This window comes from Cebus imitator, unplaced genomic scaffold (genome assembly GCF_001604975.1).
Source record: "Cebus imitator isolate Cc_AM_T3 unplaced genomic scaffold, Cebus_imitator-1.0 Scaffold531, whole genome shotgun sequence".
NCBI lineage: Eukaryota > Metazoa > Chordata > Mammalia > Primates > Cebidae > Cebus > Cebus imitator.
The window spans coordinates 575,137-599,103 of NW_016107846.1; the positions used below are offsets into that span (position 1 = coordinate 575,137).

General features: G+C 40.0%; 1 pseudogene; it reads left to right on the forward strand.

Annotated features, from left to right (window-relative positions):
- The first annotated feature begins 9,377 nt into the window (after nt 1-9,377).
- On the forward strand, nt 9,378-19,290 carry LOC108293305 (annotated as a pseudogene).
- Nucleotides 19,291-23,967: the final 4,677 nt, after the last annotated feature.

A 23,967-nucleotide genomic window follows, 5' to 3' on the forward strand; every position in this document is an offset into this window, starting at 1 on the left:
AATGGAATGGAATGCCATGGGATGGGATGGGATGGGATGGGATGGGGTGGGATGAAATGGGATGGGATGGGGTGGGATGAAATGGGATGGGATGGGATAGGATGGGATGGGATAGAATGGAATGGAATGAAAGCTCAAAAAAAAAAAAATGCTTCTGAAAGGAAGGAGTGGTTAGCCATGCCAAATGTTACCAAAAGACTCAATAAAGAGGCTAGCAGATGGACCGTGAGAGTTGGCAGGGTGGAGGTCTTCATCATGAAGACAGCTTCAGCTGAAAGCCTGACTGAAGCGGACTCAGGAGAGTAGGAAATGTGGAAGAGCAAACAGACAGCAAGGCACATTCTCTCTGGGAGGCAGAACAGAGAAATCAAGTGGTATACAGACAGGCATAGGCATTAGAGAAGAATAAAGGACATGTCAGCATGCCCTCCAGAGAATGTAGCAGAGAGGAAGAAATTGATAATGATGAACAAAAGGCAATTTTTGTAAAAGCTCTCATTATGTTAATAATTTGTGTATAGGTCCACTTATTTATAACTTTTCTTTCACTTAGGAATTCTTCAGCTTAGAGAGTCTTTATTTCTGTGGTACTAATATACAGTTACACGTTTTAATAGAAAGAATAGCTAATCTTCTGTTTGTGAGAAAATCCCCCAAAGGATGGGTTTAGTTGGGTATATGAGATCCTCAGATGTGCAAATTCTCAGTCTTAAAATTATTCATTTCTAAGGTTCTGTGTGTACACCAGTAACACACGGTCACTCCAGTTTATGACTTCAGCTTCTGGTATGCTGAATTCCTCACAATTCCCCAAAGGCCACATTGTTTCAGGTAGCTGTACCCTGCACCCTCACAGGCACCTCACAGCAGCAGGGGTGACTGACTGCTTTGGCTCTCTAATGTGTCTTACCTAAGGAATGCCCTCTGGTCACTCTTGGAATCCTCCCCACCTTGGGTCTGCACTAACCTCTGTAGATTGCTTCTCATTGTTTTCTTTTTCTAAAGGTAATGTGGAACCCCGGAGAGTGTTATGAACCAAGTATTACAACTAAACCAATTCTGTGAAACTGAGGTCTGTTAAAAACAAAACAATCATGCTAAAAAAATAATGTGCATGCTTGCCAAAAATAATAAGCAATACAGAAAGGAATAAAGCAGAGATCAAAATTCAACGGAAACAGAAACAACCATCAACATTTTGCACAATGTACTCCAGAACGCTCTTTAATCGTGCATCAGAGACCTGCCCTAGGACAGTAGAACACTCCTAGACAACGTTTCATTGGCTTCCCACAGTGACTACCGCAGGGGCCTTACCTTATAGTCTTTTGTATCCCCAGTGCTTAGCACAAACACAGGCACTGTAACGGACCATATTTGTTGGTCAAATTAATAAATAAGAACATATGTGGCTGCAGAACTTAGCAACAGCAAGAATAATGCAGTTCCCTTACATCACTTACAAAGCAAGAAGCAGAGACCCAGAAAGAAAGATGAACTCACCTATCATTAAGGGAGAGGGTGGAGCACTGGAAGGCTTATGGTCTTTGTTCCAAAACAGATCTAAATAAAGTTGCATTTTGAATTAATGTGGAAAATCTATTTTTCGTAAATATTGCCAAGATAATAAGTAAATAACATAAGAGAAAAAAAAGGTAGGACCTTCTTTTACACCACATGAAATCATATAAGAAATAGAAGTTCGTGTAGGTAAACATGGCCTTGGGATAATCACACAATAACAAAGATACAGATAGAAAAGGAAGGGTCAATTGCTTAACAGCACTAAATTTTTAAGAACCTTAAAAAATGGAAAGGCAAATGGAAAAATGCTTTTTAAGTATTGAATCAATAGCCTTTATAATATACTGAGTGCTTACAAATCAATAAGATAAAAGCACTAATTGAAAATAAAGGAAATGAAAAGGTAATTCATAAAAGAAACAAGTCAACAATACATATCAGATTTTATAGAACTATATATTTAATAGGACTTGAAGTCACTAGGATTTAAGCAAAGCAAATTCGAAAAAGATATCTTTATTGTCTACATGGTCAGCAAAAGTTTGAAAATAATACCAATCATGGTTGGTGACAATACTTTTTTTAAAAAAATAGGTGTTTGCCAATGCTGATAGAATTCTACATGGGAATAACTCTTTTCTGGGTTCACATGACAACATATGTCAAAAACCCTTAAAGAGGGCCAGGCCTGGTGGCTTTTTCCTGTAATTCTAGCACTTTAGAAGGCCAAAGTGGGACGATCACTTAAGCCCAGGAATTTGAGACCAGCCTGGGCAACATAGCAGGACCCCCATCTCTATAAAATTAAAATAACTATAAAAAGAAACAGTTAAAATCACTATTTTTTAAAAAGCCTTTAAGATGTGTCTGCTAATTTACTCACCATTTCCAAAACTAAGAATTTATCACAAAGAAGCATTTCAAGTTATATGCAAAGATGCTAACTGCGGTAATCTCTGATAATTGGCTATTTTTTTCTTTTGTACTTGTTACTTTTTTCCAAGTGTTCTAAATTGAACATTTATTATTTATTTATTTGGGACAGGGTCTTGCACTGTCACCCAGGCTGGAATGCAATGGCACAATCACAGCTCACTGCAACCTCTGCCTCCCTAGCTCAGGTGATCCTCCCATCCACCTCAGCCTCCCTAGTCGCTGGGACCACAAGCACGTGCCACCATGCCCAGCTAATTTTTTTTTATTTTTTGTATAGACAGGTTTTGCCATGTTGCCCAGGCTGGTCTTGAACTCCTGGGCTCAAGTAATTCACCTGCTTTAGCTCCCAAAGTGCTGGGATTACAGGCATGAGCCACCACACCCAGTCTTGAGTTTATTAAAAAGTAAATGAGGACTTTCAGGTAAAGATGGCAGATTGAACATTGATATTTACCTTTATTTTCTCCCAAAACCAAACTAAAGTAACAGTAATGTGATTTTTTAACAAAGAGAATGGGAGGGAAATCCTTCTTTTTTTTTTTTTTTTGACAGAGTCTCATGCTGTGGCCCAGGATAGAGCTCAGTGACATGGTCCTGGCTCACTGCAACCTCCGCCTCCCAGGTTCAGGCGATTCTCCTGCATCAGCCTCCCAAGCAGCTGGAATTACAGGTGTGCACCACCATGCCTGGCTAATTTTTGTATGTTTATTAGAGATGGGTTTTCACCATGTTAGCCAGGCTGGTCTTAAACTCCTGACCTCAAGTGGTCCACCTGCCTCAGCCTTCCAAAGTGCTGGGATTACAGGTGTGAGCCACTATGCCTGGGGAAAAAAAAAAAAAAAAAAAAAAAGAAAACCACACACACACATTTGAAACATAGAAGATAGAGAAGTAACTAACTTAAGCAAACCTGAACCAACCATAGGAAAGCTAAGACGCAACCTGAATCACATCCCAAACTCCAAAGGCTTAGGAGACCGCAGCACCCAGCTCCTTTGGAAGCAGAGAAAAAGAAGGGGCAGAAAACAGAAATTTTGATTGAAAAGTCTGTTTGAGAAGCAGTTAACCCCACCAGCTTTCTTTCCCAACTCCACAGAGGGCAGGAGCCTGGAGGGCTTTTCCCTCTGGAGAGGTAAAACCAAGCCTCTCCGGGCTGGGAACACCAGGCAGAGATAAGGGCAAGAGCACTGCGTGGAAGAAAGGGACTAAGTCAAAGCTACATGCTGAGCCCCAGCCTTCCTTCCCTCCTGACGCTCAAAAGGCTGGCAGCCAGCCTTACATCCTCCAGGCAGAAGGCTCAAAAACTCTTCTCTTGGGAATCCAACAAGTTCATGAGAAAATCATCATCAGATGGTATCTTAACAAAACTGTCAAGCTGGGCCAGACACAGTGGCTCACACCTATAATCCCGACATACTGGGAGATCAAGGCAAGAGGATCACTCAAGGCCAGAAGTTCACAACCAGCGTGGGCAACATAGTGAGACCCCCAACTCTACAAAAAATGTCTAAATCAGCCAGGTGTAGTGACGCACACCTGTAGTCCTAGCTACTTGGGATGCAAAAGTGGGAGGATCATTTGAGTCCAGGAGTCCAAGCTGGCCGTGAATCATGATGATGCCACTGCACATCAGCCCGGGCAGCATATCAAGACCATGTTTCTTAAACAAACAAACAAACAAAAAGCAACCGAGCTGAATCATCTTACAATTAATTCCACTGTCAGTAAAGCCCTTCACCCACCTACTACCACCAGCACCACGCAGAGCAGGCTACAGACAGATTCTTGGTGCACCACCCTTAAACTATAAACAGAGTAGGTAAGAATCCCAAGATAACTTGAGAAGAAGCAATTACCCTATGTCATTGATCCTAAAATGCATGTGTCTGAACGCACGTCTCTGAAATCCGCCTTACAAATCAATGATATTGCAAAATCGTGGTCAGTCAGAAGGCAGCCATGATACAGCCATGCAAAATAACTTCATAGACACTTTCTCATAAGATTAAGAGCACCAGCATCAAAGGTTTCCAGAGCCAATAAAATATGGCAATCTGAAAGCCAGAGAGTAAAGCAAACTGGGAAAAGGAGGTTTAAAAAAGGAGAAAACAGCCCTAAACATTTTTTTTTTTTTTTTGAGATGGAGTCTCGCTCTGTCTACAGGCTGGAACGCAGCTGCGCAATCTCGGCTCACTGCAACCTCCAACTTCTGGGTTCAAGCGATTCTCCTGCCTCAGCCTCCCGAGTAGCTGGGGCTAAGGTGCATGCCACCATGCCCAGCTAATTTTTTGTATTTTTAGTAGAGACAGGGTTTCACTGTATTAGCCAGGATCGTTTTGAACTCCTGACCTCAGGATCCACCTGCCTTGGCCTCCCAAAGTGCTAGATTATAGGCCTGAGCCACCGCATCCAGCCCAAACCATTATTAACATCGTTAGAGAAAGAATGAAAAACAATGTATTCATTTTTTAAAAATATGAAAGAACATTTAAATAATTCTTGGAATTTAGAATAAGGTAGCTTGCAATAGAAGACTAGGCTGGGAAAATTTCCCAGAGAGAAGGGAAAACAGAAAAAGAGAGAGAAAATAGATAAGAAAAAAATAAGAAAATTAGAGAACTGCCCAGGAGTTTCAAAAAGAAAACAAAGAAGTCATCAGCAAAATTATTCAAGAAAAATCTCCCAGAATTGAAATACATAAGTTTCTAGATTAAAAGGAACACACCAAGTCCCAGAAGACAAAACAAACCCACAACAAAGTGCATCATTGTGATATATGGGAACACTAGGGACAGAGAAACATCCTACAAACTTCAAGAGAGATCAACATAGGTTTCACGTAACAAGGCAGAATAGAATGGAGCAAAACTTCCAAATTCCTGAAGTAGAATGTTGTAAAACTTAGAATTTAATATTCAGCCAAACTATCAGTGAAATGAGGCAATAGGATAAAGACCTTTTCAGACCTGCAGGGAAAGAGGTGAAGAAATCACCCAGATAATGGGTGAAGGCAGACCTCAAGATGACAGATGTGTCACTGTGTGGACAACCAGTGCAGTCTGGAGCAGATCAGAAGCTCCAGAAGAGATGTCTTCAAGAAAATGAAATTAAACATATTGAGAGGGATGCCCAACTGGAAAAGCTGGCATTGAATTAGTGACAAGTATACAGAAAAATAAGCAAATAGAAATGGAAGGCAATTATTAACTCCATGGAAAATAAAAAAGTGCAACAGGAAGGAAAGGCAATGAGTGTGTTCTGGGAATTAAATAATACAAGCAAGTCAGGCACATATCTGTGGTTCCAGCTACTCAGGAGGCAGAGATGGGAGGATCACTTGAGCCCAGGAGTTCAATTCAGCCTATAAAAAATAATAATGATAAAGGGAAATAGTTAAAATATGTTGTCCTTCTTCTCATCTCCTAAACATCACTCTTGGTTTTTGAGAGTTCTCCTCTCTTAAGTACCTGGGTTTATAAGCATAGGATTTCATTTCCTTCTTTAGTTATACAATCACATTATATGGTTCTTCACTGAACAAATATTTATATAATCTTATTATAAACTATGGATATTGGCTTTCAGTTTTTAGAATCAACCTGTAGGCAAAGCATAAAGGACACATATGGTTATAGAACACAATGTGTGTTGTAAACCTAGACATTGAAATGATGACAGCGGCCAAGAGACAGATGGAGCTGGAACAGTGAAGGGAAATGCAAGGGAACCATTTTCTCGTTTTACAGAGTGAGAATTCAAGGGAAACTCTAACCCATAGGTCAGGATGTAAAAGTCCAAAGATGCTACTTAAAGCTACAGTAGTAACCAAGAAAAGAGCTAAAAATAAAATGGGACAAGCAGAAACTAAAGAGGAGGAAAAGAAAGAAATATGAATTCATCATTGTTGTAATGGGGAGACAATAGATGCTGTCTAAAAATTATAAATCAAGGAACAGATGTAAAATCACATCATTCGAATACAGCAGTAACTACCAGAAGAACCAAGAAGAGAAAGTTTAAAAAGTTGTATCTCTAAGGAGAAAAACAGGCTGAAGTAGCTGAATGAAAAGGAAGGCTTGGATTTTGTTTGTTTGGTTTTTTTGGTTTGTTTGTTTTGTGTTTTTTGTTTGTTTGTTTGTTTTTTGGGTTTTTTTGGTGCTTCTGTCACCCAGGATAGAGTGCAGTGGCACAATCTCAGCTCACTGCAAACTCCGCCTCCCAGGTTCAAGCAATTCTTCTGCTTCAGTCTCCCAAGTAGCTGGGGTTACAGGCATCTGCCCACCCCTAGCTAATTTTTGTATTTTTAGTAGAGACGGGGTTACACCATGTTGGCCAGATTGGTCCTGAACTCCTGACCTCATGTGATCCACCTGCCTCGGCCTCCCAAAGTGCTGGGATAACAGGTATGAGCCATCACACCTGGCCCTGGACTTTTCACTTATGTAGTTCATACCATTTTAAATATCTCTGTGCCACTATCATGAGCAGGTATTTTTTAATAAGTTAAAACACATATGCAAAATTTATTGTGCAATTTGAAATCAAGATTATAATTCCCTAGCTATGAGTTAAATACCTTCAGGGCTGAAGTTCATCATTGACCAGACTATCTGTAAGACCTCCAGATATAACATTCTAAAATACCTGGAAAGTTACCTGGAAAGTCTACACATTTAACTTCACAAACTGCCAACATCATCTTTTCTGGAAGTATATTACTAGTGCTCCTGACCCCAACCTTATAAGCAGAGGTAGCCTTTAAAAACATTTCTGCTCCCAGCTTTGATTTAAAATACCAGGGAGAGAATCTGTTTTGAAAACAATCCACAGGACAGTAAGTTCAGCTTCTCCTTCTTATAGGATTTATGCTGTACTTTCACATACAGTAAAGTCTTCCATTTGATGCTCACAGTACACAACTCTGCAAGGCAGAGACAGTGCGTAATACTACTTCCGTTTAACCCATGAGAAAGCTGAGTCCCAAAGATGTAAGTTACCAGCCCAAAAGTTCTTAGCACTAAATAATAAAGATCAGAGTTCAAACATGTCTCTGATCCAAGTATTGGTCTCCCCATTAACCTGGTTGCCTCTAGCATCTTCAAAAACCCAATAATTCAAAGACATACAAATGAGCAACAGGTATATGAAAAGGTGCTTGACATCACTAATCATCAGGGAAATGCAAATCAAAACCACAATAAGATATCACTTCAAGTCTGTTAGGACATTATCAAAAAGACAAGCGATAAGAAGTATTGGTAAGGATGCAGAGAAAGGGGACTCATACATTTTGGTGGGAAGGTAAATTGATACAGCTATTATAGAAAACAGTATGGAGGTTGCTTTAAAAAATTAAAAAGGGAACCATCATATGATCCAGCAATCTCAGTTTTGGGTATATATTCAAAGGAACTGGAATCAGGATCTTGAAGAGATATCTGCACTCTCACGTGCATTGCAGCACTATTTACAGTAGTAAGACAAGGGAACAACACAACTGTCCATCAACAGAAGAATGGATAAACAAATGTGGCATATATGTACAATGGAATATTATCCTGCCTATCAAAAGAAGGAGATACTGCCATTTTTGACAACATGGATGAACCTAAAGGACATTATGCTAAATGAAATAAGCCAGGCACAGCAAAACAAATCCTGTATGGTCTCACTTATATGTGGAATCTAAAAAAGTCTGTCTTACAGAAACAGAGACTGGAGGCCGGGTGCAGTGGCTCATGCCTGTAATCTCAGCATTTTGGGAGTCCCAGCCAGGCAGATCACCTGATGTCAGGAGTTAGAGACGATCCTGGCCAACATGTTGAATCCCCATCTCTACTAAAAATTCAAAAATTAGCCAGATATGGTGGTGCACACCTGTAATCTCAGCTCCAGGGAGGATGAGGCAGGAGAATCACTTGAACACAGAAGGTAGGGCTTGCAGTGAGCCAAGATTGCACCACTGCACTCCAGCCTGGGCAATAGAGTGAAACTCCATCTAAAAAAAAGAAAAAAAGAAAAGAAAGAGAGGGGAATGGTGGTTATCAGTGGCTGAGGGATGGGGAGATGGAAGATGTTGGCCATAGAGTACAAATTTTCAGTTATGTGAGTTGAGTAAGTTCTGAAGATCTAATATACAGCCTGGTGACTGCTGTTAATAATACTGCTTTGTATACTGTACTTAAAATTTGCTAAATGGATAGATCTTAAGTGTTCACACAAACTCTTTAGAGAATAGAAAAAGAGGGAACACTATAGAGACTCATTTTGTGAGCAATTGCAAGCTTGTTATTAAAGAAAAGTAAACAAGGTCAATATTGGAAAGAAAAATTGAAGATCAATCTCCTTCATGAACATAGATGCAAGAATCCTGAACAAAATATTAGCAGACCTGAATCCAGCAATTTAAAAAAAAAAATGACCAAGTTGAGTTTATTCCAGGAATGAAAAGTTAGATCATTAGAATATGCATTAATGTAATTTAGCTTGTTAGTTGGAGAAAAATTATGCTATGATCTTAACTCAGGTGAGAAAGCATTTGATAAAATTCAAAACAACGTTTATGAGACAAAAAGTTAAAAAAAATTCACTTACACACTAGAAACAAAAAGGAATGTTCTTAACATGATAAGCATATGTGGGAAGTAGAAAAGTTCCTTTTTAAAGTTTCTTTTTTTATTAAATAATAAATTATAAGTGTACTAATAACTTTGTTAACCCTATCCTATGTAGCTGTTAAACATGCCGTGCTTACAGGCACATAGTACCTTCTGTGTCCTTGTACTTTAACCAAGATATCTGTGGTGGATGTGCTCACAGGCATGTCCCAGCTCTCCATTGCTTTTACCTCTTTAGAAAAGTTTTAAGTTGTTACCCAATAGGGTTTTAGTTTAGATTGTGAGGTCTGGCTCCAGGCAATGGAGATCAGATACGGCAGTAAGGACAACCCCAAGTGCAAAAGAAATAAATTTGTGTGTTTTCCTTTGTCCATTGTACTTTTGTGGCAAGATGGCTAGCAAGAGTACCCTTCTTATAGTCCAGGAAGTAAAAACTGCATTGTTGAAAGATCCGTTGTCTCAGTGCTAAATTTTCTTTGTGGCACCAAACATCTATTTCCAATAGTGTATCTTCAAACTAACAAGCAAAAAAAGTTTTTTTCTGTTGTGAAATATTAACACATGCTTTTTAAAATCAGACATAAGAGGTTACACGATCCTCAGTTTTACTCAGTGCTGCACTGGAATCCTAACCTGTGCAAACAGAAGAATACAAGCAAAGATAAGGAAAAAAATACAGATTCAAAAAATATCTGTCATTATATGCAGATATTATGTTCTGCACAGAAAACTTCCAGTTATGTATACTTTAATAGTCCATTGTCATGATGCTAATAAAGACATACCCAAGACTGGGTAATTTATAAAGAGGTTTAATTGACTCACAGTTCAGCATGGCTAGGGACACCTCAGGAAACTTACAATCATGGCAAAAGGAGAAGCCAATACATACTTCTTCACATGGCAGCAGAAAGAAGAAGGATGAAAGCCGAAGCAAAGGGGGAAGCCCCTTATGAAACCATCCGATCTCATGAGAACTTACTATCACAAGAGCAGGATGGGGGAAACTGCCCCCGTGATTCAGTTATCTCTACCTGGTCCCTCCTGTGACACATGGGGATTATGGGAACTACAGTTTAAGATGAGATTTGGGTGAGGACACTGAAAAATCATATTATATACATTATTAGAAGTAATAAAAGAGTTTAGTAAGTTTCCTAGGCATAAAATCAACATGTGCATTAACTGTGTTTCTAAATACCAGCAAAAAAAAAAAAGCTGGAAAATACAATTTTAAAATATATTTTTCATTGTAGCAACAATAATATAAGGTATCAAAGAATAAGCCTAACAAAAGATATACAAGACCTTTTGGCAGAAAGTTATAAAACTTTAGTGTAAGGTCTTAAATAGGACCTAAATAAACAGAATAACATAATTTTTCCATGGATAGAAAGATTAAATATCTTAAAGATCAATCAATTCTCCCCTAAACTTTCATAAAGGTTTCATGTATATATATATATATATTTTTTTTTTTGAGACAGAGTTTTACTCTTATTGCCCAGGCTGGAGTGCAATGGCACGATCTCTGCTCACTGCAACCTCTGCCTTCCAGGTTCAAGCAATTCTCCTGCCTCATCTCCCAAGTAGCCGGCATTACAGGCACCCATGACCATGCCTGGCTTATTTTTTTTCATATTTTTAGTAGAGATGGGTTTTCCCCATGTTGGCCAGGCTGGTCTTGAACTCCCGACCTCAGGTGATCTACCTGCCTCGGCTTCCCAAAGTGCTGAGATTATAGGCATGAGCCAGCATGCCAGGGCAAAAATGACATAAGTCATTAGATTGTGTGTCATTAACATGAGAATGAAAAACAGACCAATGGAACAAAAAGAGAACCCAGGAACTGATCCACACTTAAAACCATGATATACGATAGATGTACTATTGCAGATCAGAGGGGCTGTCCATATAGGATATGGAGCCACTGCCCAGTCAATTCAATGTAATTCTAATAAAAATACCAATAAGACATTTCATAGAACTTGGCAAACATTCTAAAATGTATAAAGAAGAGCCAATGACCAAAAAGCTGACACAAGGCAAAATGATCTGCTAGAAATGACATGTGTGTTTTTTTTTTTTCTTTTGAGACAGATTCTCACCCTATCACCAAGGCTGGAGTGCAATGGCATGATCTCAGCTCACTGCAACCTCCTCCTCCGGGCCTCAAGTAATTCTCCTGCCTCAGCCTCCTGAATAGTTGGGATTACAGGTGCATGCCGTCACACCCAGCTAATTTTCTGTATCTTTAGTAGAGACAGGGTTTCACCATGTTGGCCAGGCTGGTCTTGAACTCCTGACCTATGATCCACCTGCCTCGGCCTCCCAAAGTGCTGGGATTACAGTCGTCAGCCATCATGCCTAGCCAAAAACGACATATTATATAAGTCACTAGATTGTGTGTCATTAGCATGAGGATGAAAAACAGACCAATGGGACAAAAAGAGAACCCAGGAACTGATCCACACTTAATGATATATGATAGATCTACCATTGCAGATCAGAGGGGCTATCCATATAGGAAAAAAAAGTAAAAATGGATTTCTGTCTCATATCATACATAAAAACCAAATTCAGGTGTATCAGGAACCAAAACAGGGAAAGCAAAACTTTAAAATGTTTAGAGAAAATACAAAGGAATATTCTAATAATCTGTGAGTAAGGAAAGATTTTTAGTCAAGCAAGAAAAATACAAATCTTTTTTTTTAAAATAATAAAACTAATAAAAAGAATTCTGTTGACTGGGTGCAGGGGCTCATGCCTGTAATCCCAGCACTTTGGGAGGCCAAGGAGGGTGGATCATCTGAGGTCAGGAGTTCGAGACAAGCCTGGCCAACATGGTGAAACCCCGTCTCTACTAAAAATGCAAAATTAGGTGGGCATGGTGTCACATGCCTGTAATTCCAGCTACTTGGGAGGCTGAAGCAGGAGAATCGCGTAAACCTGGGAGGCAGAGGTTGCAGTGAGCTGAGATCATGCCATTGCACTGCAGTCTGGGCAATGAGAGCAAAACTCTGTCTCAAAAAAAAAAAAAAAAAAGAACTCTGTTGAGTAAAATCACCATTAGGAGGGTAAAAAGTTATGCCACAATTTGAGAAGATACTTGTAATTATAACCAACAGTGAATCATTGTACCGAATATGTAGAGTATGCTAAAGAATAAGAAAGAAACAAATCAAACATGCAGAAGGCATAAACAGGCATACCTGTGAAAAGGAAACATGAATGGCCAAGATATCTACAAAGACATACTCAACCTCATTATTAATCATGGGACTGCACATTAGAATGACAATGAAATTGATTTTCAAAAACAGAAGCCCAACAAAATCAAGCACTGGCAAAAATTTAGAACCACAGATATGCTCATACATTCCTGGCAGGAGCTGGCTCAACCACATTAGAAATTGGCATTACTTCATGCAGCAGATACTATGAACTGGTTTGCTCAACTTTTATTCCAACTTCTTCTAGGGTACCTTCCTATATTTCAAAGGGCACAAAACTAAAAACCACATTTGCAAAACACCCCTGTATCTAGGGTTCCACATAAGATCACGGTTTGACCCATCCCATGCTCTCAGTGAGACTTGAACTGAGTTAAGCGAAGAGACAGAGAGGCAGAACTGAGGATATTTGTTTTATTGGCAGGGATTTAAATGGTGGAGTCCCAATTTTAGAAGGTGGTTTCAGAGCTGTGTTTGGTTTTGGAGCCAGCAGGTCTGACAGCGGCTTCTTGATTTAGCTGAAGTGGCCCCTAATTGTGCCCCAGGCACTGTGGCTTTGGAGTCAGATTGTATTGGCAGCTTTCCAATTCAAAACATAGCTTCCCATTGAAGGGAAAAGTGGCAGCTTTCTTGGTGGCTCAGTGTGGCTTTGGTGTGGCTTTGGGGATTATCACTGGAAGTTCAGTCTTGAGTCTATTTCTTTAACCCTCCTAAAAAGTCTGTAAACGATTAATAATCTATCATAAATCCCTTTCTACTTTAATGAATTGGGTGCATTGTGATGTTTATTCTCTACCTTAATCAATATACCAGCAAAGTTGTACTCGTACATACTATGCAGCCCAGCAATAGTTTTCCTAGATATAGACTCTAAAGAAACTTTTGGATGTATAAACCACGAATACATACGAGGATACTTATTGCAGTACTGTTTGTAATGAAAAACTGGAGACAACATTTATCAAGAATAGCATGAATAAAGTAAGTGGTGGTATAATCAAGAGAATACTAAACAGATATGACAATGAATGACTTACAGTTTTACATATCAATGTGGATAAATTGCAGAAATCATGCTGAGTGAAAATAACTCACAATAGGCTATATACAGTATGATTTTGTTTATATAAGTTTAAAACTAGACAATATATTATTAGGAGACATACATATATGTATGTACAATATGAATATATTTGAAGACATTTATATTTGGATATATATAGGTATATGTGTGTGTGTGTATGTATATACATATATATATATACACATATATATATGTATATGGGATATATAGGTATGTAAAAACAAATGTAAAGAAAATACAGGAAGCAGTTGACACAGAGTTCAGGAAAAATCACTACTTCTGGTAGGAAGAGGCAGGGGTGTTATCACACAGGGTTATATAGGAGGCTTCAGGGGTATTGGTAGTGTGTTATTCCAAAGCTGTGAATGTGGGGTGGTATTCATTTAAGATTGCATTTATATCACATACTCTTCTGTACATATAATGTATTTGATAATTTTAAGTGTTAAAGAAAAATAAAGAATGAGAAGGCAAGAAAAAAAGTGAGTGTTAATACAACCAACCACATAATTTCAATTCTGTCCTAAAGATATACCCATACATAAATGAAAGGACTAACATATAAAGTTATTATTGCAACATTATCTGAAATAACAAGAGATTGGAAAAACACAAATATTTATAAATAGGGAACAATGGTACATTCCACATAGTGATGCAGGATATAGTCATAAAGTATATGAAAACATTCTATCCATTGATATGGTGTTACCCTCAGTGTGTGTTCAGTGAAAAATTCATGGTGAATAATAATGAGATTAACAGACTTTTATTTTAAAAAAGGAAAAATATATAATATAATGCTATGAATTTCAAATAATATAATAGTAATATACACATATAAATGGCCTTTATTTACAAACAGAAACATCAAAAGAATAAATTAGAAACCAATAAGAATGATTACCTAGTCAACTCTGGACACATGACCTATGAGTTAGCCCTGTTCTGCAAAGAGAAGTTTTTTAAAATAAAAACAAGTAACAAATGATTACTTATGGGAGAGGGGCAGAATAAAAAAGAAGAGATTAGAGACAAGCTTCTCCAAGTACATGTTGTCATGTAGTTTCAATTTTTAAACCATGCAAAGACTTCTACATATAATAGATTAAATCCTATGGGGAAAAAAAACAAATCAAATCCTGGAACTGAAAACAAATGAAAGTAAATAAAACTAGCAATATTGTAAATAATCATCCAGAGGAAAGGGTTCCTTCTAGGGACTTTGAAGTCAGTACTTAATGCATGCTTGGTGGCATACTTCTGCCAAGCAATCTTAAATTTCATTTAGCAGTTCTATTGCTAGTAAAAATATTGGTACATTATTTTGAAGCAGTCTCTCTTTCTCTCTCAGAGTTAATGTTATCTCTCTCTCAGAAAGACAGAGAGAGAAAAAGAGAATCCAAACAACTAATTATGGTAATATTAGGAACTAAAATAACAGTATAGAGGGAAAAGAGGTATAGGGAGAAAATTGAAGGTGTTAAGTAAAACAATGCAATGTTGAATTGTTAAATTTGGAAATATCAATACAAACTCATAATCTTTCAAATATATATTTCCTCATTCTGCCCACTGAAAGGGCCTAAGTTTTGTCATGTGAAAACCCAGCAGCCATGAGCACACACGAAGCACAAGTTTTGGTAACTAAATACCATTTTTCCACTGAAGGGACCCAGAACTCCTTGAAGAAATGGCTAACTCAGATTTGGGTCAAGAAACACAGAACATGAGTCTGGGACATTTTGTGGCAGAAACTAAGAAAATGTTCAAAAATTATAGGGACACGTTAAAAAGACCAAGCTAGCTCAAAGAAGCTTTCACTGGGTGCATTTTAGACAATTTCATATTAAAAACTATAATGACTGTAATTGAATAAAACACATTGAATATATTTTTTAAATCTGAGCCCATAGAGCCTATAATGACAAAAGAGAGTGGCTGTTATCTCAACTTCTGACTCTGAAAATTGCAATTAAAAGGAAGAAATAACAACTTATCTAGCATTTACAAGTAAATGCTAGCTAATAAATATAGAAGGAATTGTAAAGTTGGAATTTTTTTTTGAGACAGAGTCTCACTCTGTCACCCAGGCTGGGGTGCAGTGGCACAATCTTGGCTTGCTGCAACCTCCACCTCCCGGGTTCAAGCAATTCTCGTGCCTCAGCCTCCCGAGTTGCTGGGATTACAGGTGTCTGCCACCATGCCCAGTTAATTTTTGTAAAAAACCACCAGTATTTGTTTTCTCATAAAATAATTGATTCAAGCAAAAATAATCAATGGATGCTAAAAGCCTTAAATGAAAGTTGATGACTGGGAACTTGATTTTCACACAATACCTAAGAATTATCCCACAGATTACTCCCCAGTCTCAAAGGTGAAAGTATAACTTTACAATGGAGCTATCTGGCTGTCAGCGCCTTAAACCAATGACCAAGCATAGTGTCACCAACAGTAGGACACTGGTCAGTATGTGCCACCTGATGTGACACAGGATGAGTGCACAGCATCCCCCATGAAGTTTCTTACCAAACAGGTTTGGTTTCAATCTAATTAAGCCTTCAGTTTGTCATAACTCTCAGATACAGAAAACACTGGAGACACAGGAACAAGTCAAGTGATACTATAAGGAACCCATCAGACAAATCCAGAATGTGGATATTCTTAAGTAGCCCAATCTCTCTTCATCAAGTTGACATACTTGAGAGGAGGGTAAGGGAAGGAATGATTGTTCTAGAAAAACAGGAATGCTCTTGATTAGATCTTGTTTTGAACAAACCAGATATATAAATATTTTGGGGACAACTGAAGAAATCTTAATATAGACTGGAGCATAATTATTATTTTAATTAGGTCTGATATTGTCATCACGGTTATGTAGGAGCATGTCATTTTGAGAGACGTATGCTAAAGTATTTAAAGGTGAAGCTTCTTGATGTATGTAACTTTTAAATATTTAGGAAAAAATCGTATATATGTGCATATATATAATGTTTTCATATGAAGCAAATATCACAAAACGTTTTTAAAAAATTGTTAAATATGGCCAGGCACAGTAGCTCACACCTTTAATCCAGCACTTTGGGAGGCCAAGGTGGGTGGATTGCTTGAGCTCAAGAGTTTAAGACCAGCATGGGCAACATGACGAAACCCTGCCTCTACAAAAAATACAAAAGAAATTAGATGGGCATGGTGGTGCATGCCTGTAGTACTACTCCCAGCTACTCTGGATGCTCAGAGGGGAGGATCGCTTAAGCCCAGGAGGCAGAGACTGCAGTGGAAGGAAGAGGAAGGAAGGAAGGAAGGGAGGGAGGATGGGAGGGAGGGAGGGAGGGAGGGAGGGAGGGAGGCAAGATTGTGCCACTGCACTCCAGCCTGAGCAACAGAGCCAGATACTGTCTCCAAAAAAAACCAAAAGTTAAATCTTTATGTGCTCATTGTACACGTTGTACTTTTCTGTATTATTTGAAACATTTCATAGTAAAAAGACAAAATTTTAAAATAAAGAATAAGGATGCAAAAAATATATAAAAGTGCCAAATAATGCAATCACCAGTTTTTCTATTCAACAGACATTTATTGAGGCATACATATACACAGGATTTTCAAAGTAAACATAGAATTTGTTCTAGAAAGAGGGTTCTCAGTATAGATATTTGTACTAACTAGAGAAACCAACTGAGCGCAGCAACTTACTTCTGTAATCCCAGCACTTTGGGAGGCCAAGGCGGGCAGATCACTTGAGGTCATGAGTTCAAGATCAGCCTGGCCAACATGGTGAAACCCCGCCCTATTAAAATTACAAAAAAATCAGCTGGGCATGGTGGCGCATGCTTGTAGTCCCAGCTACTTGGGAGGTTGAGGCAGGAGAATCACTTGAACCCAGGAGGTGGAGGTTGCAGTGGGCTGAGGTTGAGCCACACTCCAGCTTGGGCAATAGAGTGAAATTCCATCAGGGAAAAGGATGGAGGGAAGGAAGGACGGAAAGAAGGAAAGAAAGAAGGAAGGAAGGAAGGAAGGAAGGGAGGGAAGGAAGGAAAAGAAAGAAGGGAGGGAGGGAGGGATGGAAGGAGGGAGGAAGGGAAAGAAAGAAAGAAGATCAAGTTATCAATGGTTAGAAAATGACACTGGACCCTAAACAGACCTATCTCACATTCCTGTGACAGAACCATCTCACTCTGAATCCATTGTCAGAAGCCCTGCTAGGATGTTTGGACAACTGAGAGATTCTGAGCTTCTTGGAGACCCTCCCACTCTCAGCAGCAAGAATACACCAAAAAAGATGGCCCGCTGAAGATAGCTTTTAAAAGGCTCAGAAGCAAAGCCCTCACAGGGATTTAGCAATGACAGGTTCTGAAACTGCATTACCTACAAGGGTTTAAAAGGTTGAAGAATCTCTTCAATGCAAAATTTCTTCCCCATCAAAGAAGTTAAACCTCACCTTTGGAGGGCCTCAACATTAAAAATCATAACAATCAGTGATTCTGGGCTTAATCAGTCTTTGTTGAGTAATTGGGTTTCTTTTCTTTCCCTTTTTTTTTTTTTTTTTAAAAAAGTCTCAAGCTCAAGTGACCAAGACAAAAAGGGTCAAAGTCAGAGTGGTGGTAATGGTTGTAGAGATGGCAAGAAGGTTGCCAAGGACAAGAAAAAGAAATACGAACCTCCTGTAGCAACTAAGGTGGGGAAAAAGAAGAAGAAAACAAAGAAACCAGATGCTGCCAGTGAACTGCACTGGTGACACCTCACACTCGGTGCTGGTTAAAATCATACTGAAGTTAGAATTAAAGACTGTCTTCTCATGGAGGAAGAATTCATTAGAAATCAGGAACAAGTGAAACCATTAGAAGAATGCAAGAGGAGAAGAGATCATAAAATGGATCATCTGAGGGGGACCCCAATGACAGTAGGAACTTTGCAAGAGATCATCAATGACAATCATGCCATCGTGTCTACATCTGTGGGCTCAGAACACTATGTCAGCATTCTTTCGTTTGTAGAAAAGGATCCTCTGGAAGCTGGCGGCTCAGTCCTGCTCAGCTACAAGGTGCGTGCCATGATGGGGTGCTGATGGATAACACAGATCCCCTGGTCACAACAATGAAGGTGGAAAAGGCCCCCCGGGAGACCTATGCCGATACCGGGAAGTTCGACAACCAAATTCAGGAAATTAAGGAATCTTTGGAGCTTCCTCTCCCCCATCCTGAATATTATGAAAAGACGGGTATATAGCCTCCTAAGGAGGCCATTGTCTATGGCCCACCAGGCACAGGTAAAACCTTGTTAGCTAAAGCAGTAGCAAACCAAACCTCAGCCACTTTCTTGAGAGTGGTTGGCTCTGAACTTACTCAGAAGTACCTAGGTGTGGGCCCAAACTCGTACGGGGATTGTTTTGAGTTGCTGAAGAACATGCACCATCTATTATGTTTATTGATGAAATTGACACCATTGGGACAAAAAGATATGACTCAAATTCTGGTGGAGAAATTCAGAGAAAAATGTTGGAACTGTTGAACCAGTAGGATGAATTTGATTTTAGAAGAGATAGGAAAGTTATCGTGGCCACAAACCAAATAAAAACTTTGGATCCAGCACTTATCAGACCAGGCCACATTGACAGGAAGATCGAGATCCCCCTGCCTGATGGAAAGACTAAGACGTGCATCTTTCAGATTCACACAAGCAGGATGATGCTGGCCAATGAGGTAACCCGGGACAACGTGATTATAGCTAAAGATGATCTCTCTGGTGCTGACATCAGGGCAATCTGTACAGAAGCTGGTCTGATGGCCTTAAGAGAACGTAGAATGAAAGTAACAAATGAAGACTTCAAAAATCTAAAGAAAATATTCTTTATAAGAAACAGGAAGGCACCCCTGAGGGGCTCTATCTCCAGTGAACCACAGCTGCCATCAAGGGAATGCTTGGGAGATTTCTCGATCCCTAAAAGGAATGAGATTGGGGAAGTTGCCCAGAGGAATTTCTGTTCCTATTGATTTTTATTAGCAAAACATCCTGTGTCTTTTGGAGTACCATGTGTCAGTGCCCTTTGGGTGGCCTTCGTCTGTTGGTCACTGTGCAGTCTGCTTCCCAATAAAGCCTGCTCTTTCACAAACAAACAACAACAACAAAAAAAAGAGTCTCACTCTGTTGTCCAGGGATGCAGTGGCACAGTCTTGGCTCACCACAATCTCTGCCTCCCGTTTCAAGCGATTCTCATGCCTCAGCCACCCGAGTAGCTGGGATTACAAGTATGCACCATCACACCCAGCTAATTTTTGTATTTTTAACAGAGATGTGGTTTTGCCATGTTGGCCAGGCTGGTCTCGAACTCCTGACCTCAAGTGATACACTCACCTCAGACTCCCAAAGTGCTGGGATTACAGGTATGACCCACCACACTAGCCAGATTTCTTAAAAATAATATTTTCTGTATAAAGCAAGCGTAAGAAGCTGGTCAGGAGACTTTTCAGATTGAAATGATCTCTATGAAGTCCCAGGAAGGGAAAAGAGACTTCTCACTTCCCACTCAGCTCTCAGGCCCATGAAAACCACCCATTCCCATCATACACACAGCAAGGTAATCCTGAATTCCAAAGTCCTGACCTCTTCTCACCTTTTATCCTCCCCAGGAACTGTAGATAACATCCACCCTGTATTAGTCCGTTTTCACACTGTTATAAAGAATTTCCCAAGACCTGGTAATTTATAAAGAAAAGAGATTTAATTGACTCACAATTCCGCATGTCTTGGGAAGCCTCAGGAAACGTACAGCCGTGGCAGAAGAGGTAGCAGTCTCGTCTTACATGGTGGCAGGCAATAGAGAGACTGTATGAGAGCACAAAAAAACTACCAGTTGTAAAATGATCAGATCTCGTGAGAATTCACTCATTATCACGAGAACAGCATGGGAGAAACCACCCCCATCATCCAATCACTTCCCTCCCCTGACAGGTGAGGATTACAATTCAAAATGAGATTTGGCCGGACACAGTGGTTCACACCTGTAATTCCAGCACTTTGGGAGGCTGTGGTGGGTGGATCACCTGAGATCAGGTGTTCAAGACCAGCCTGGCCAATATGGCGAAACCCCATCTGTACCAAAAATACAAAAATTAATTATCCAGGCGTGGTGTCAGATGCCTGTAATTCCAGCTACTCGAGAGGCTGAGGCAGGAGAATCTCTTGAACCTGGGAAGCGGAGGTTGTAGTGAGCAGAGATCGTAGCAGTGCACTCCAGCTTGGGCAACAGCATGAGACTCCGACTGAAAAAAAAAAAAAAAAATTTGGGTAGGGACACAAAGCCTAACCACATCACACCCCACTGGCCACCCACCCACCTCCTCCTCCTAGAAGCTCTTCCCTACCTGTGAGTTGGCAGGTAAGCCTCTTGTCCCTTTGCGGCCACATGTCCCACCTCCTTTGCTCACTCCACTCTCTTCCTCTGAAACTAACCACAGGCATTTCACAAGGCTGTCCTCTCTGCCTTAAAAAGCTCACCCCTTTTACACCTTTAACTCTCTCCTTCATACAGATGATTCTGGAACATCACCTACCCCTCACTGCTCTCTTGAGTCCCAGACTCAAATTTCCAGCTACCTGCTGGAGATCTGCACTGCATTGGCCCACAGGTGTTTTAAACTCCATCCACTCAAAATTGAAAGCAAGACAACCCTCTGAAAGCCTACTTCTTCTGCACTTTCAACTCTTCTGTTCCTTCATATGGGAAAATGTGATAACCACGTGGAGCACAGCACATGTTCTCATCACTGAGTGTACCATCCTCCCCACACTCCTGCACTCAACTCAAAATTGCCATTCGCCTTAGCTATTTTCTCCTGCTCATGATACAGGTTCTGAACTCAGGGGATTATCTGCAAACACAAGTTCCAAGGCCCCATCTGCAGGCTTGAAAATCACTGCACTGGACACCACATTTTCTAGGTGAAATCAGACCAAAGGAATGCTTGTACCACATCAAACAGTCCCCTGTTAAACTGTTTTCACTGGGCCGTGATTTGTTGTGATACCCTTGGCTGCTCTACGGCTGCTAGAAAAAGGCATGATTAAAATTGCTCTTACGCTCATGCCAGAGGCATAGCTGAGCATGTCAACATTACATCACAGAGGGGGCCTTTTATGAGGCGGGGTCCCAAACTGATGAGCAAACAACCAGAGGAGGGTCAGGCGAGAGGCCCAGTGGAGGGAAACACACATTGAGTTCAGTGACCCCCTTGTTCCTTGAGGAGAGAGGACCTATTCCTACCTAAGGACATTCCCGGAAGGCAATGGGTTTCAAACAACATCCTGAAGAGACTCATCTCAGGGAACTAAGCAGGTAGGAATGGAAAGGAAAAAAATGGGAGGGGAGAGGAAGTCGATCCAGGACCGCATCCTGGCTTCAACCAAAAGCTTCACTCTCATATGCCTTATAGATGGAGCTGCAGTGTTTTTGAACAAAAAATTCCATTTGAACAAAGAGCTCTGTGTTCTGTGTATTTAAGAGTTTGGGGTTCTTTTTTTTTCTTGTCATTTATTTTTTAGCACATCAGAGTTTATAGAGGATTTCAGTTTTAAAACTACAATTAGGCCGAATGTGGTGGCTCACCCCTGTAATCCATTGGGAGGTCAAGAGGAGCAGATCACCTGAGGTCAGGAGTTTGAGACCAGCCTGGCCAACATGGTGAAACCCCATCTCTAAAAGAAAAAAAAAATAAATTAGCTGGGTGTGGTGGCATGTGCCTGTAATTCCAGCTACTCTGGAGGCTGAGACAGGAAGGATCGCTTGAACCGGGGAGGCAGAGGCTGCAATGAGCTGAGATCATACCACTGCACTCCAGCCTGAGTGATAGTGAGACACTGTCTTAAAATAAATAAATAAAGTGAAACTACAATTATAGAGGAGCAGAGAGTAGCAAAGCTGATTGAGGATAGACTTCAGAAGGCCTTGAACTACAATCTAAGGCATTCAGATTTTCACCTGAGGCCAGTGGGGACTCACCAAAAGCTTTTGTGGAAGGAATAGAATGGTGAAAGCAAAGCTGAACAGAGACTAACTTGGCTACAGTGTTCAGAATGGAGAATCGGAGTTGGAAGAGAAAACGGAGGCACCACCTGCCAGGTGTTTCCTATAATAAGGGCCTCAAGCAGGTTTTTATAAGAAAAAGATGGATTCCGGCCGGGCGTGGTGGCTCACACCTGTAATCCCAGCACTTTGGGAGGCCGAGGCGGGTGGATCACGAGGTCAAGAGATCAAGACCATCCTGGCCACAGTGAAACCCCGTCTCTACTAAAAACACAAAAATTAGCCAGGTGCGTGGCACCCACCTGTGGTCCCAGATACTCGGGAGGCTGAGGCGGAAGAATCGCATGAACCCAGGAGGCGGAAGTTGCAGTGAGCCGAGATTGCGCCACTGCACTCCAGCCTGGTGACAGAGTGAGACTCCTCCTCAAAAAAAAGAAAAGAAAAAGATGGATTCCATGAGGTTGAATATCCAAGAAAGAGGTATACTTTGCATACAATACTGTATTTGATCCTTTCCACATTCCCCAGGGGTGTATTCCTATCACTGCTGGAGATGAGGAAATGAGGGCCTCAGACTCAAGTAATTTGTCCCAGATCACACAGTGAGCAAATGACTAAGCTGTAATTCAATGCCAAGTCTGTTAAATTTTTTACTGTATCTTATGACCTCCAGCCATCCAAATCCCTTACCTGGGTATTCAAGACCTCAAAAAATCAGACTTCTAAAACGTGTACATGTTATCACATGCAAATAATATCTAATTTAAAAGTTAAGCTGATCCTCAAAACACTTGTTATTTTCTGGTATTTTATAGTAGCCATCCTAGTGGGTGTGAAGTAATATCTCATTACGGAACCTCTTTTGTTTTTAACTTTTTTGCTTGTTAATGTATTTAAGACTATAAATTTGCCTTTAAGTGCTGCTTTAGATGTGTTACACAAATTCAATCATGTAGTATTTTATTCACTTCTAAGTATTTATATTTTTAGTCCAAATGTTATTTAATAGTATGCTGTCTAGTTTCTAAATAAGCAAGACTTTATTTTAGCCATCTTTTCAAAAACATTAATTCTGTGATGGCATTGTAGTTGGAAAACATTGTCAGAATGGGATTGATTCTTCAGAATTTACTGAAGCTTCCTTTATGGCCTAATATGTGATCCATTATTGCAAATGTTTTAGGTATACTCAAAAAGAATGTTTTCTGTTTATGATAGGTACACACACACACACGCACACGTATATGTGTGTATATATATATATGTGTGTATATATATATATATATATATATTTTTTTTTTTTGAGACAGAGTCTTGCTCTGTCACCCAGGCAGGATCTTGACTCACTGCAACCTCCATCTCCCAAGTTCAAGCAATTCTCATGCCTCAGCTTCCCAAGTACCTGGGATTACAGGTCTGTGCCACAATGCCTGGCTAATTTTTATATTTTTATTAAAGATGGGTTTTCCCCATGTTGTCCAGGCTGGTCTCAAACTCCTGGCCTCAAATGATGTGCCTCCTCAGCCTCTCTTTTCTTTTCTTTTTTTTTTT